Source organism: Theropithecus gelada, chromosome 5, assembly GCF_003255815.1.
Source record: "Theropithecus gelada isolate Dixy chromosome 5, Tgel_1.0, whole genome shotgun sequence".
NCBI lineage: Eukaryota > Metazoa > Chordata > Mammalia > Primates > Cercopithecidae > Theropithecus > Theropithecus gelada.
In genome coordinates, this window is record NC_037672.1 from 177,317,035 (window position 1) to 177,328,302 (window position 11,268).

Below are 11,268 nucleotides of genomic sequence, written 5' to 3' on the forward strand. Positions count from 1 at the left end.
GGCACGATCTCGGCTCCCTGCAAACTCCACCTCCCAGGATCATGCCATTCTCCTGCCTCAGCCTCCCGAGTAGCTGGGACTACAGGCGCCGCCACCTCGCCCGGCTAATTTTTTGTATTTTTAGTAGAGATGGGGTTTCACCGTGTTAGCCAGGATGGTCTCAATCTCCTGACCTTGTGATCTGCCCACCTCAGCCTCCCAAAGTGCTGGGATTACAGGCGTGAGCCACCGTGCCTGGCCTACTTACCTATTTCTACTCACTACTGCTTCCACTGTAAAATCTATGTGAATTATTTTCAACTCTGTTCTCCTCTAACCAGGATCCAGATCATACTTCTACCAGCTTTCTTGATTTCTCTGCTTATATATCCAGTAGTCATCTTAAAAGCAGTGGGTATTAAATCAAATCTGTTGTCTCCTTCCTTCACAAAATTCATATATTCCCCCTCTGAGGTTCTTTCTTGGTTAATATCATTATTCACCTCATTATCCAGAATTTTAGTTATTTTTCTCGACCTCTAGTACTCAAATTGTGTGTCTAATGGTCCATCTAGTCATACACTTCATACTTACAGGTTTAGTCTTTGCTCTCTCTACCCATTTTTATTCCAATTAATAGTGTCTTGGTCTGGTGTGGTGGCTCAAGCCTATAATCCCAACACTTTGGGAAGGCAGGATTGCTTGACTCCAGGAGCTTGAGACCAGCCTATGCAACATAGTGAGACCCTATCATTACAAAAAATAAAAATAAATTGGCTAGGCATGATGGCATGTACCTATAGTCAGTTACTTGGGAGGCTAAGGTGGGAGGACTGTTTGAACCCAGGAAGTTGAGGCTGCAATGAACTATGATTGTGACACTACACTCCAGCCTAGGTGGGGTCTCAAAAAAAAAAGTGTCTTATTCTAGATTTCTGGTATCTAATGGTGTGACTATTGGCAGCACCAGCTTCATGGGCATGCAACTAGTGTAATCACATAGGGCTTCACACCCAGAAAGGCTCTGCACTTGGGTTTGATACTCTGAGATCACCATCTTAAAATTCTTAATAATTGCATCATTGAATTTGAGTTTCATAAGAGAAGGCTGAAGAAGCAAAAGAGCATGGAATGAGGACTGGGAGTCTCAGCTCACATGGTTCACCTCCTGACACCTTCCTGCCTCCTTGAGAAAGGTTCTCAGCCACTTGGGCCACCTCCTGGTTGTCTAATGACTACTCCCACCCCATGACTCCTTCTGCCTCTGTCTTGAGTGGGGATCAGAGTGCTGGCCCTGAGAAGGTTAAGGTTGGGTGCCTGCTCGATAGCATCTCAGGACAGGACATGACAGCAACCATCACCGACCTGGGCTAGCAGCACTGCAGAGTGTTTGGTGGGCAGCTGGACGTGGGTAAGCCTCTCCCCAGGCCCCATCCTGATATGGCATGGAGGTTGCAATCCGTTGGGGCTGCATGCTTTGGGAAAGGAGGACTGACTTCCTTGCCCTGGTTAGAGGACAGTGCTTGTTCAGAGGCTGGTAGGAGGGGGCCTCAGGCAGCAATGGGGTATGGCTTACCAAGTTGCAGATCAATGCTCTCTCCGCTGGTATCCCCACACCTGAGGGAGTGGGCATTAAACAGAAAAGAAAATACCATGATACATCCAAAACATAGAAGAAAGGACCTGGTATTACATATCTTCGCATTTAACACACTGTTGCTTCTTGAACAAAGGGTCCTTCATTTTCATTTGACTCAGAGCCCTTTAGGTCATCAGCCCTGACTCTCGAGATGCATTTCTAACTCCTTTCCCTGATTCTGACCTCCTTGTTCTGTGGCCCAGCCTCACCTGTGATCTATCACATCATTGTCCTGTTTAAAACCTTCATTCACATCCTGTTTTGTGCAGGAAAACTTTCAAAAGCTTGCACATAAGAATGATGAAGCCTGTTGGCACTGTGCCCCCAGCCTCTACCCATCCACCCAGAGGAAAATACCATCACCCCCAGCTTACAGCAGGTAAAATAGCAGTATTTTCTCAAATCATCTACAGTTTCACTCTCATGTTGCCCTTATCATATTTTGATGCCTACATTTCTATTCCAATGCTAGAAACTACCATTTCCAACTATTGAAAGCCTCTTTGATTAGCAACTCCTTAGGAAAATGCCACCATTTTTGTAAATAATTTTCCTGCCTTCCCCTCTCATATTCTTATGTCTCTCAAAACATTCCTTTTTCTCTTCCTTCTCTTATGTTTCCTACCGCCTATGATGTCGGTTTAAATATCTGGATGAAGCTGCAAGCCATCATTCTCAGCAAACTATCACAAGGACAGAAAACCAAACACCCCATGTTCTCACTCATAGGAATTGAGCAATGAGAACACTTGGACACAGGAAGGGGAACATCACACACCGGGGCCTGTCGTGGGGTGGGGGAAAGGGGGAGGGATAGCATTAGGAGAGATACCTAATGTAAACGCACATGTACCCTAGAACTTAAAGCATAATAAAAATAAATAAATAAATATCTGTCTTCCTTGTATATACGCTCGTCAATCCTCAAGTGCAGAATCCATATTAGAATGATTTGTACATGTCCAGTCCTAGAAACATGCTTAAATGTAGTGAGCATTCAGGGTAGGTTCTTGGCTCTCAATTAATTGATTGTTCATTACAGTAAGTGCCATTTCATTGCCAAACAAATGAAGTCCAAATTTTGATATGGGTCTGCAATTGTACATAATTGTTAAAATATTGAAAGGACACAGAAATAATTGATGACAGAATCCATAAAACCCTACTTCTATTTGACTAACCACAATTAAAATGGCTTTTTCAATTATACTATTAAATTGGATTTTATTTCATGATACAATCTAATCAACCTCTTTTAAATACATATTTGTTTTCAAGGTGACACATTTAACGATGTCTTATATTTGGGGCAGAAAATATGTTTTTGTGTAACAATTTCAACCTATTTTATGTAAGAGATTTGATCTTTAACACATTTATCAATATTATATTTCAAAATAAAATTCAGTAAGAATTTCTGAATAAGTCAGCTGGGTACGGTGGCTCACGCCTGTAACACTAGTACTTTGGGAGGCCAAGGTGAGTGGATCATGAGGTCAGGAGTTCAAGACCAGTCTAGCCAACATGGTGAAGCCCTGTCTCTACTAAAGATACAAAAAATTAGCCAGGCATGATGGCATGCACCTCTAATCCCAGATACTCAGGAGGCTGAGGCAGGAGAATCACTTGAATCTGGGAGGCAAAGGTTGTAATGAGCCAAGATCGCGCCATTGCACGCCAGCCTGGGAGACAGGGTTAGACTTCATCTCTAAATAAATAAATAAATAAATAAATAAATAAGAGTTTCTGAATAGTTTGATTCAGATTAATTCGTATTTTTTAGGATTAGATATTTGCAAAGATTTGTTGCTCAATCAAGTACTTTCACAGCTATTTAGAAAATGTCTTTAATCCATAGGTGCTTGTAACATTTCCTAAGAAATGTGATATATTTGAATTTTGAAAGATACTTATTTATGTTTCCACCAAGACCAGCTAGAAATGTCTATTTTATTACTTTCATTCTACATCCATTTATTTTGACTTTCCATTCATTGCATACCTGTATACTAGGGGAATTATGAAAATGTACATTCTGAATTTTTCTGCTGCTTATATGTCTGTGGCTGTTAGGCATTATAAGGAGATCAGACCGCATGGAGCCTCGTGTTCTCTTCCTTTGTACATATTCAAAGCCCGCTTCCTTCCTGTAACATTCATTCCACAGGAGGTTTTAAAACTTTTGTATTTTCTAAAATGTTGTTCACTGTTCAATTTCTCAAAAGTTTGAAATATAAACCAAAATAAGAGCTATTTTTATTCACCATACAATGCTTTCCTTTTCTTCTAGTTTCCTTGGCACACAGTAAAATAAATGTTGTATAATATAGTGCTAAATATTTTGATAAAAAAAGAACAGGTTGAGTGTGCAAAGATGTATATAGGAAAATAGAGACATTGTTAATAATCAAATTTTAAGCTTAAGAGAGGATAGCAACTTAGTTTTGCAAATTGCTTTAGTGAGCAGAATCTCCTTTGAGCCTCATGAAACCTGTCTGGAGATAGTTCAGTGTTGTTATCCTGTTTTGCAGAGGAGGAAATTGAGGTTTAAGGAGGATATTTGGTTTGTTCAAACTTAGTAGTGTAAGGGCTAGGTTTCCAACTCTGGTCTTTTGACACAAGGTCTGATCCTCTCCCACTATTTCATATGGCTAACAATTATCAGAGACATTTTTCTCTCTTTACCTCTCTTCTAATTTATCAGGCTAATTTATCAATGCTTCAATGAATTAAAAAAATTAGAAGAAAATCTGAGGACATAACATAAAACTTTCACGCCCTTTGCATACAGTGAATGCAGGAGATTTCCAGGAGTTTTCCAGAGGTATATTTAAAAATATGTTTTAATTTTAGTTCATTCTGAAAATTGCTGCTTATAAAATACTATCACAGTCATGGTTCCTTGCATAGTTTCTTGTACTTTATCAATGAACATGGATAACGTGTCTAATTGTGTTGACCTTGCCCATATGAATTTCTGGCATATTCATGTATCGGTTCTCTAATTCTCAACTTCTTCATTTATAAAATGGAGATAAAAACACCTCCACTAAGGAACAAATGGAATTACATACATATCACATATATAATTAATCAAATATATCATTATGTATTGTAGGCATATATGTGTATACATATATAATATTAATATTTATTACATATCATATATGTCTATATAATTACATATAGACTTATATGTTACACATGTGATATAATTCATATTATATATGAATATATAATATATAATTATATGGAACTGTATATGTATATAATTACCTCTAATTACTCTATAATTATATACATATATAATTACATCTAATATTGTAATTATATATACAGATATATCACATGTATGATTATATGCACATATGTAATCACAATTCACAAAAAATAATCAATATTCAATAAATGACAGTTTAAGAAAGCATAATGATTATAGCAGAAAATGATATTGTCTAGCACCAGAGTCAAGTTCTACTGAACTCATCAAATAAACAAATGACTTCAAGTTGATTTTTTACATCTTTCACGCACGTTGTTTTGTTTTTGAACTTGTATGTGTTTTTAAACTTTTCATTCAAATCAGCTTAACATAAATGTAGATTAAAACCACATTCCATGTAAATTTCACAAAATTCATTTCTGCTTCTATGAGCCAAATGTCCAAAAGCTTATACCGTGGAGATTTAGCTTATTCTACAGAACAGGCTGTCCTTTTTTTACAATGTTCATCTTTTATCAAATCATTTTCATAGGTCTTACATTCTAAAATATTAGTTTGCAGTTGTGACATTAGTTGTGATAGTCAAAAAAAAGTCAGTAAAATCAAGAACTTTGTATTATACCAGAAATTTAGAATCTTCTAGTATAATTGATATCAGGTTACTTTGTACTTGAAATTTTTATAGTGTCTTACTCATTCTAAATGATTCACATTAATGAATATTATTTTAAGAATGCGATATTTCCACATCTAATTGCTGATTCTACTACATTCTTCTTGAAAATATTTAATTCTTTGGCTGGGCGCAGTGGCTCATGCCTGTAATCCTAGCACTTTGGGAGGCCGAGGCAGGTGGATCACCTGAGGTCAAGAGTTCGAGACCAGCCTGAACAACATGTGAAACCCCTGCCTCTACAAAAATACAAAACTTAGGCTGGGCATGGTGGCTCATGCCTGTAATCCCAGTACTTTGGGTGGCTGAGACTGGCAGATCACGAGGTCAGGAGATCGAGACCATCCTGGCCAACATGGTGAAACCCCGTCTCTACTAAAATACAAAAAATTAGCCAGGCGTGGTGGCAGGTGCCTGTAATCCCAGCTACTCAGGAGGCTGAGGCAGGAGAATCGCTTGAACCCAGGGAGGCAAATGTTGCAGTGAGTCAAGATGGAGCCACTGCACTCCTGCCTGGCTGAAAAAGCAAAACTCCATCTCAAAGAAAAAAAAGAAAGAAAATATTTAATTCTCTTCTCTAGCTTAAAATGCTGTTCATTTCAGTCCAATTAACTTTGCCTAATTAACTTTGTCTTTTCCTTAATTCTTTTATCATTTTATATATATACTGTCTTGAGAGAACTTGTTTAATTTTTGATAAATAAGTTAAATAATGCAAAGGTGGAGACGTTTTTGTAATGAATGGTGAAAATACTTTTTTTTTTTTTTTTTTTTTTTAGACAGAGTCTTATTCTTGTCACCAGGCTGGAGTGCATGCAGTGGCATGATCTCGGTTCACTGCAACCTCTGCCTCCCTGGGTTCAAGGGATTCTCCTGCCTCAGCCTCTTGAGTAGCTGGGATTACAGGTGCCTGTCACCATGCCCAGCTAATTTTTGTATTTTTAGTAGAGATGGGGTTTGGCTAATTTTTGTATTTTTAGTAGAGACAGGGTTTTGCCATGTTGGCCAGGCTGGTCTCATACTCCTGACTGGTGATCTGCCCTCTTCGGCCTCCCAAAGTGCTGGGATTACAGGCGTGAGCCACTGTGCCCGGCCAATACTCTTCTTTTTTATTTTATCAAAAAGAGAAATTATGCATAGCTCTCTAATTACATTTATTTTACAGTAGTGCCGACAGTAGTACCAGTTTCCTGTTTGCTAGTCAGAAAACACACTTAAAAACTCTAAAAAATAAATTAGTTCTACAAATTCAACACATGTGGTCTGTATTCTTCAAGATATTTTATAATGGTTCCTCTTTCAAATGCAATTATTCAGAAGCGGGGGTTATCTCTTTTCCGCTGCGCTTGCTGGGATACTCCGCTCTGCACATCTCTCCTCTTAATGTGTCTATTTTCTACAGTTGGAACCAAAAGATAAATGCTTCTTTAAGGATCTTTTTGTGGAGTCTGATCTGGCATGCCTTTTTAATGTTCCCTGTGCTTTTTCACATACAGCATCCACCAACAAATTCTTCTATGTGTTGACTCATTCTCCCAGCAAGTATGTTTCATAAAAACACAGAGACCAAGAGCAACCCCTGTGTAAATCTAGCATCTTCCAGGAACGTGTAGGCAGAAAAATTCATCTTTCTGTTATTGTTGTTGTTTATTTATTATTTTTTTAATACAGGATCTTGCTTTGTTGCCCAGGCTGGAGTGCAGTGGTGGATCATAGCTCCCTGCAGCCTTGAACTCCTGGGCTCAAGCGATCCTCTCACCTTAGCCTCCGAGTAGCTGGGACTACAGGCACGCACAACCACACCTGGCTAATTTTTAATTTTTTTGCAGAGAGCAGGTTTCGCTATGTTGCCGAGGCTAGTCTTAAACTCCTGCCTTCAAGCGATCCTCCCCCCACTGTCTCCCTCTCCCCGCTGCTGTCTAAAGCATTTGCCGAAAAAGCTCTTCACTCGCCCTTGCCATTCCCTCAGCACCCTCACACTCACAGCTCTCTGCCTCTTCCCTAATCTGATCTCTGTCTCCCAAAGTGGTGGGATTAGGGGTGTGAGCCACCGTGCCTGGCCTCAACTTCCTTTTTTTCCCCCAACATTATCATGTCTTCAAAACCCAAACACTGAAACTTCAGTGTCCGTAATTTATTATTAACTGCTTGGGCCAGCACATCATCATCGATTACTTTTCTGAATTGTGCTAGCACAAAGTAATTTGTTGGAGTTTTGGTTCATGATTTTTTCTTTTTTTTTAATGAGGGATTAGATTTAAATTGATTGAAATAAGTATGTAACAGAAAAGACTACAAATATTTTTCCACATAATTCAAATGCACATTTTATGCTCCATCTGACATGTGGCTGCCTGCTTTTTCTGTTTGCTAGTGGCTAGAGTTACATCTGTAGCCCTTGTCGATGGCCAAGAATTACTCAAGACTTGGCTGAGGTTGCTACTTCTTCATTCATTCAGCTCTCTTCCTTCTTGGTACATCAGTTTCCTCTTGCCACCATTCTCCATCTGTCTCCAGGAGCCTGCTCTCTGACTTCCAAAGCTCTCAGCTTGTTGCTTCAATTAACTTTTCAGTGGACCCCCTGGCAGCTTCCATAGTTTCCTGCCAGTGTTTCCTGTTTTCCTACGGCTTTTTATTACTGTGCTTGGTTTCCCAGCACCCCCGGGTTTATCAGTCGTCAGCTGGTTGAACTATTGTTTGAAGCACTCTGGATTTCCCGCCGATTTTATCGCTAATTCTTCACTGATCTTTTGTTACACTTTTATTTCATTTTCTACCCAATTTTGTCTTCAGGATGCTGGCATTATCTTGCAAGACCCAGTGCTAGGAGAGCAACTTTTCCAAGAATTCTTCATCTAGCAGTTAGTTAGTTATTTTTTCAATTAGAATTGACCAAGAGTGAAGTATATTTTTCACTGTGTCTGCTGGGAAAAATACTACTTACATTTGACAAGATGTTTATATAAATATGCACTGTCTAGTTGCTGTGATGTTAGTGCTTCAATTCTAAAATATTCCCCTGGTGACTTGTTAAACAACCGTGTCTTTCACAGACTTACCCTGATAAGATGGTTGCCTTAAAGAAAATTGGTATTACTTACTATTTACATTTTAAGAAGAATGATGGTGGTCTTTCTTTGTCTGGTCTAGCAATCTTCGGCAGGGTTATGTCTTGATTACTACAAGGTCGTATTCTCAAGAGTGGTGTTCACAGTCTAGATCTAAGGTAAAGTCTTCTCATAATTGATTTTTGTATTTTTCATGCCAGGTGTCACATAAGAATTGCAAGACACTCCTCCAGGACTTACGACTCCCTAGAGGCCAATATTAAGTATCATATCAACTCTTGGTGTTGACTTTTTCGTATTCACACGAAACTTCCAAAGCCTAAAAATTTCTAAGGATAAATTAAAAAGATTTGTTTCAGTCTCCTGAGAAAATAATTTCTTTAAAAAGTTAACTTAAAAAGTAGCCTCCCTTAAACTCAGAAATTGCAAATGTATTCATTAAGAACTACTTTTGGCCAGATGCACTAATATACGTCAAGTAAAATAAATGTAACAAGTGCAGAATAGTGGAATAACTGTAAGAGTTAAGCCTGTATCGAGTTTAAGTATAACAAAAGTGACATGAACTTTAGAAATAGACATCTTTCTGTTTAAATCTTGGCTTCACTGCTTTCTAGCAAAGTAATCTTAAGCAAGGTTATGATAATAACCTGTAGTTTGGAGAAGATCAATGATTTTTTAATTTTTTTTGGTCTGTTTATTTTTAATGGTAAAACTTTTTAAAAATCATGCTTAATCTCAGCATATTTATTTTACAACAAGGTTAGTCCTAACTTCTCTGGTTTGGAGCCAAGCATTGGGAACGGTTTTTCTTCAACTTCTCCTACAGGGTGGCTCTGAGAAACTTGTATATTTCTCCAAGATTGTGTGGAACAGTTTGAAAGCTCCTAGACTAGATAAAAATCTCCTTGTATGAAAGACTAAATGCAGCAAATGATGCTATTGTCTACACACTTTATCACTGTGTTTCAGGTGTGATTTCATCCCTAAGACTAAGGACCCATCACTTTAGTACAACCTTCTTCATTTAAATGGAGAGTAGTAATTGCCAATGCTCACAGCTACTCCTGCTCTGGTGAGTTCCCCATACCTTGCTCCCGACTACTCTTTCTACCACAAGGAGGCTTGGTTATTCAAGTACCAATCCTGTCGTGTGCATTAGTGCTGTCTAAAGCATTTGCTGAAAAAGCTCTTCACTCACCCTTGCCATTCCCTCATCACCCTCACACTCACAGGTTCTCTGCCTCTTCCCTAATCTGATCTTTCCTTCCTCTTCTGCCAGAGTATCCAAACACCTTAACTATGCCCTCCGGAATTCCCTTATTTATACCAACTCCCTTGCCCTTCTCTTCCTTCTTTAAATTAACCTTATAAATCCTAAACCTATATTACAATTCATCCAGTTCTTCTACGCCTGAAGACAATTGTTTTGTTGCTTTAAATTTGTGACCTCTGGGCTCAAATGACTCTTAATCTCTCTTTAGCAGCCCTCTTATGCTTTCTTGGTTTTTTCCTCATGCTTCATCTCCCTAAGTAATTATTTTATGCCTTTTTCTGTCAACGTGTCTAACGCCCCCTTCCGTATCATCGCTGTGAGCTGCTGACCTTAGTTCCCATGCAGCGGAAAGAAGGAAAAAGTAGGGAAGAACCTTCCTGTGTTCCCATCAGCCCTCTACCCTCTTACCTTCACTAGATCTCATCTCCACTAGATCTCATCTCTCTCTTCTACTCAATTATTTTACCCTAGCAATTATCTCCCTCCTATCTCATACATCAATTCTTCTCTTTCTACTGGGTCATTCCCACCAGCTTTCAAACTGTGATAAAATTTTCTCCCTTCCATGAAAAACCCTCCCTTCATCCAGATGTTGCTTCATTTCTCTGCTGCCAAATTACATCAGAACTCCTTTAAAACGTCACCCATATTCACCACATGCAATTCCTTTGAAATAGCTCTTGAAACTACTCTGCCATAGTTTCTACTATTGAAGCCACTAATGTCATCAGAATTTTTAAATTCAGAAGTTGATGTTCCCTCCTTAGCTCATTTGACAGTGTTGCTCCTCCTCTCCTGAAACAGTGTATTTCGTTCTTGGTGTGCTGTTGCTTTCATTTTTCTTCCTCCCTCACTGGCCATTTGTTTTGTTTTCTTTGCTGGTTTCTTCTCATCTTCATAACTTTAAAAAAAATTAATTTATTTATTTATTATTATGTTTTTGAAACAGAGTCTTGCTCTGTCACCCAGGCTAGAGTGCAGTGGCGCGATCTCGGCTCACTGCAACCTCCGCCTCCCGGGTTCAAGCAATTCTTCTGCCTCAACCTCCCAAATAGCTAGGACTACAGGCGCCCACCACCACGCCCGGCTAATTTTTTGTATTTCTAGTAGAGATGGGGTTTCACCATGTTAGCCAGGATGGTCTCAATCTCCTGACCTCGTGATCCGCCAGCCTCAGCCTCCCAAAGTGCTGGCATTACAGGCGTGAGCCCCCACACCCGGCCTCATATTCCTAACTTCTTAACATTGATGTGCCATCCTTGAAACTTCAGTCCATTTCACCTAGGTAACCCCTATGTGATCTCATCTAGGCTTATGCCTTTCTATACCATCTTACAGATTTATACTTCCAACCTACACCTCCCCCCCAAACACTAGACTCGTACTCTCATACTGTTAGTTACACTTGGA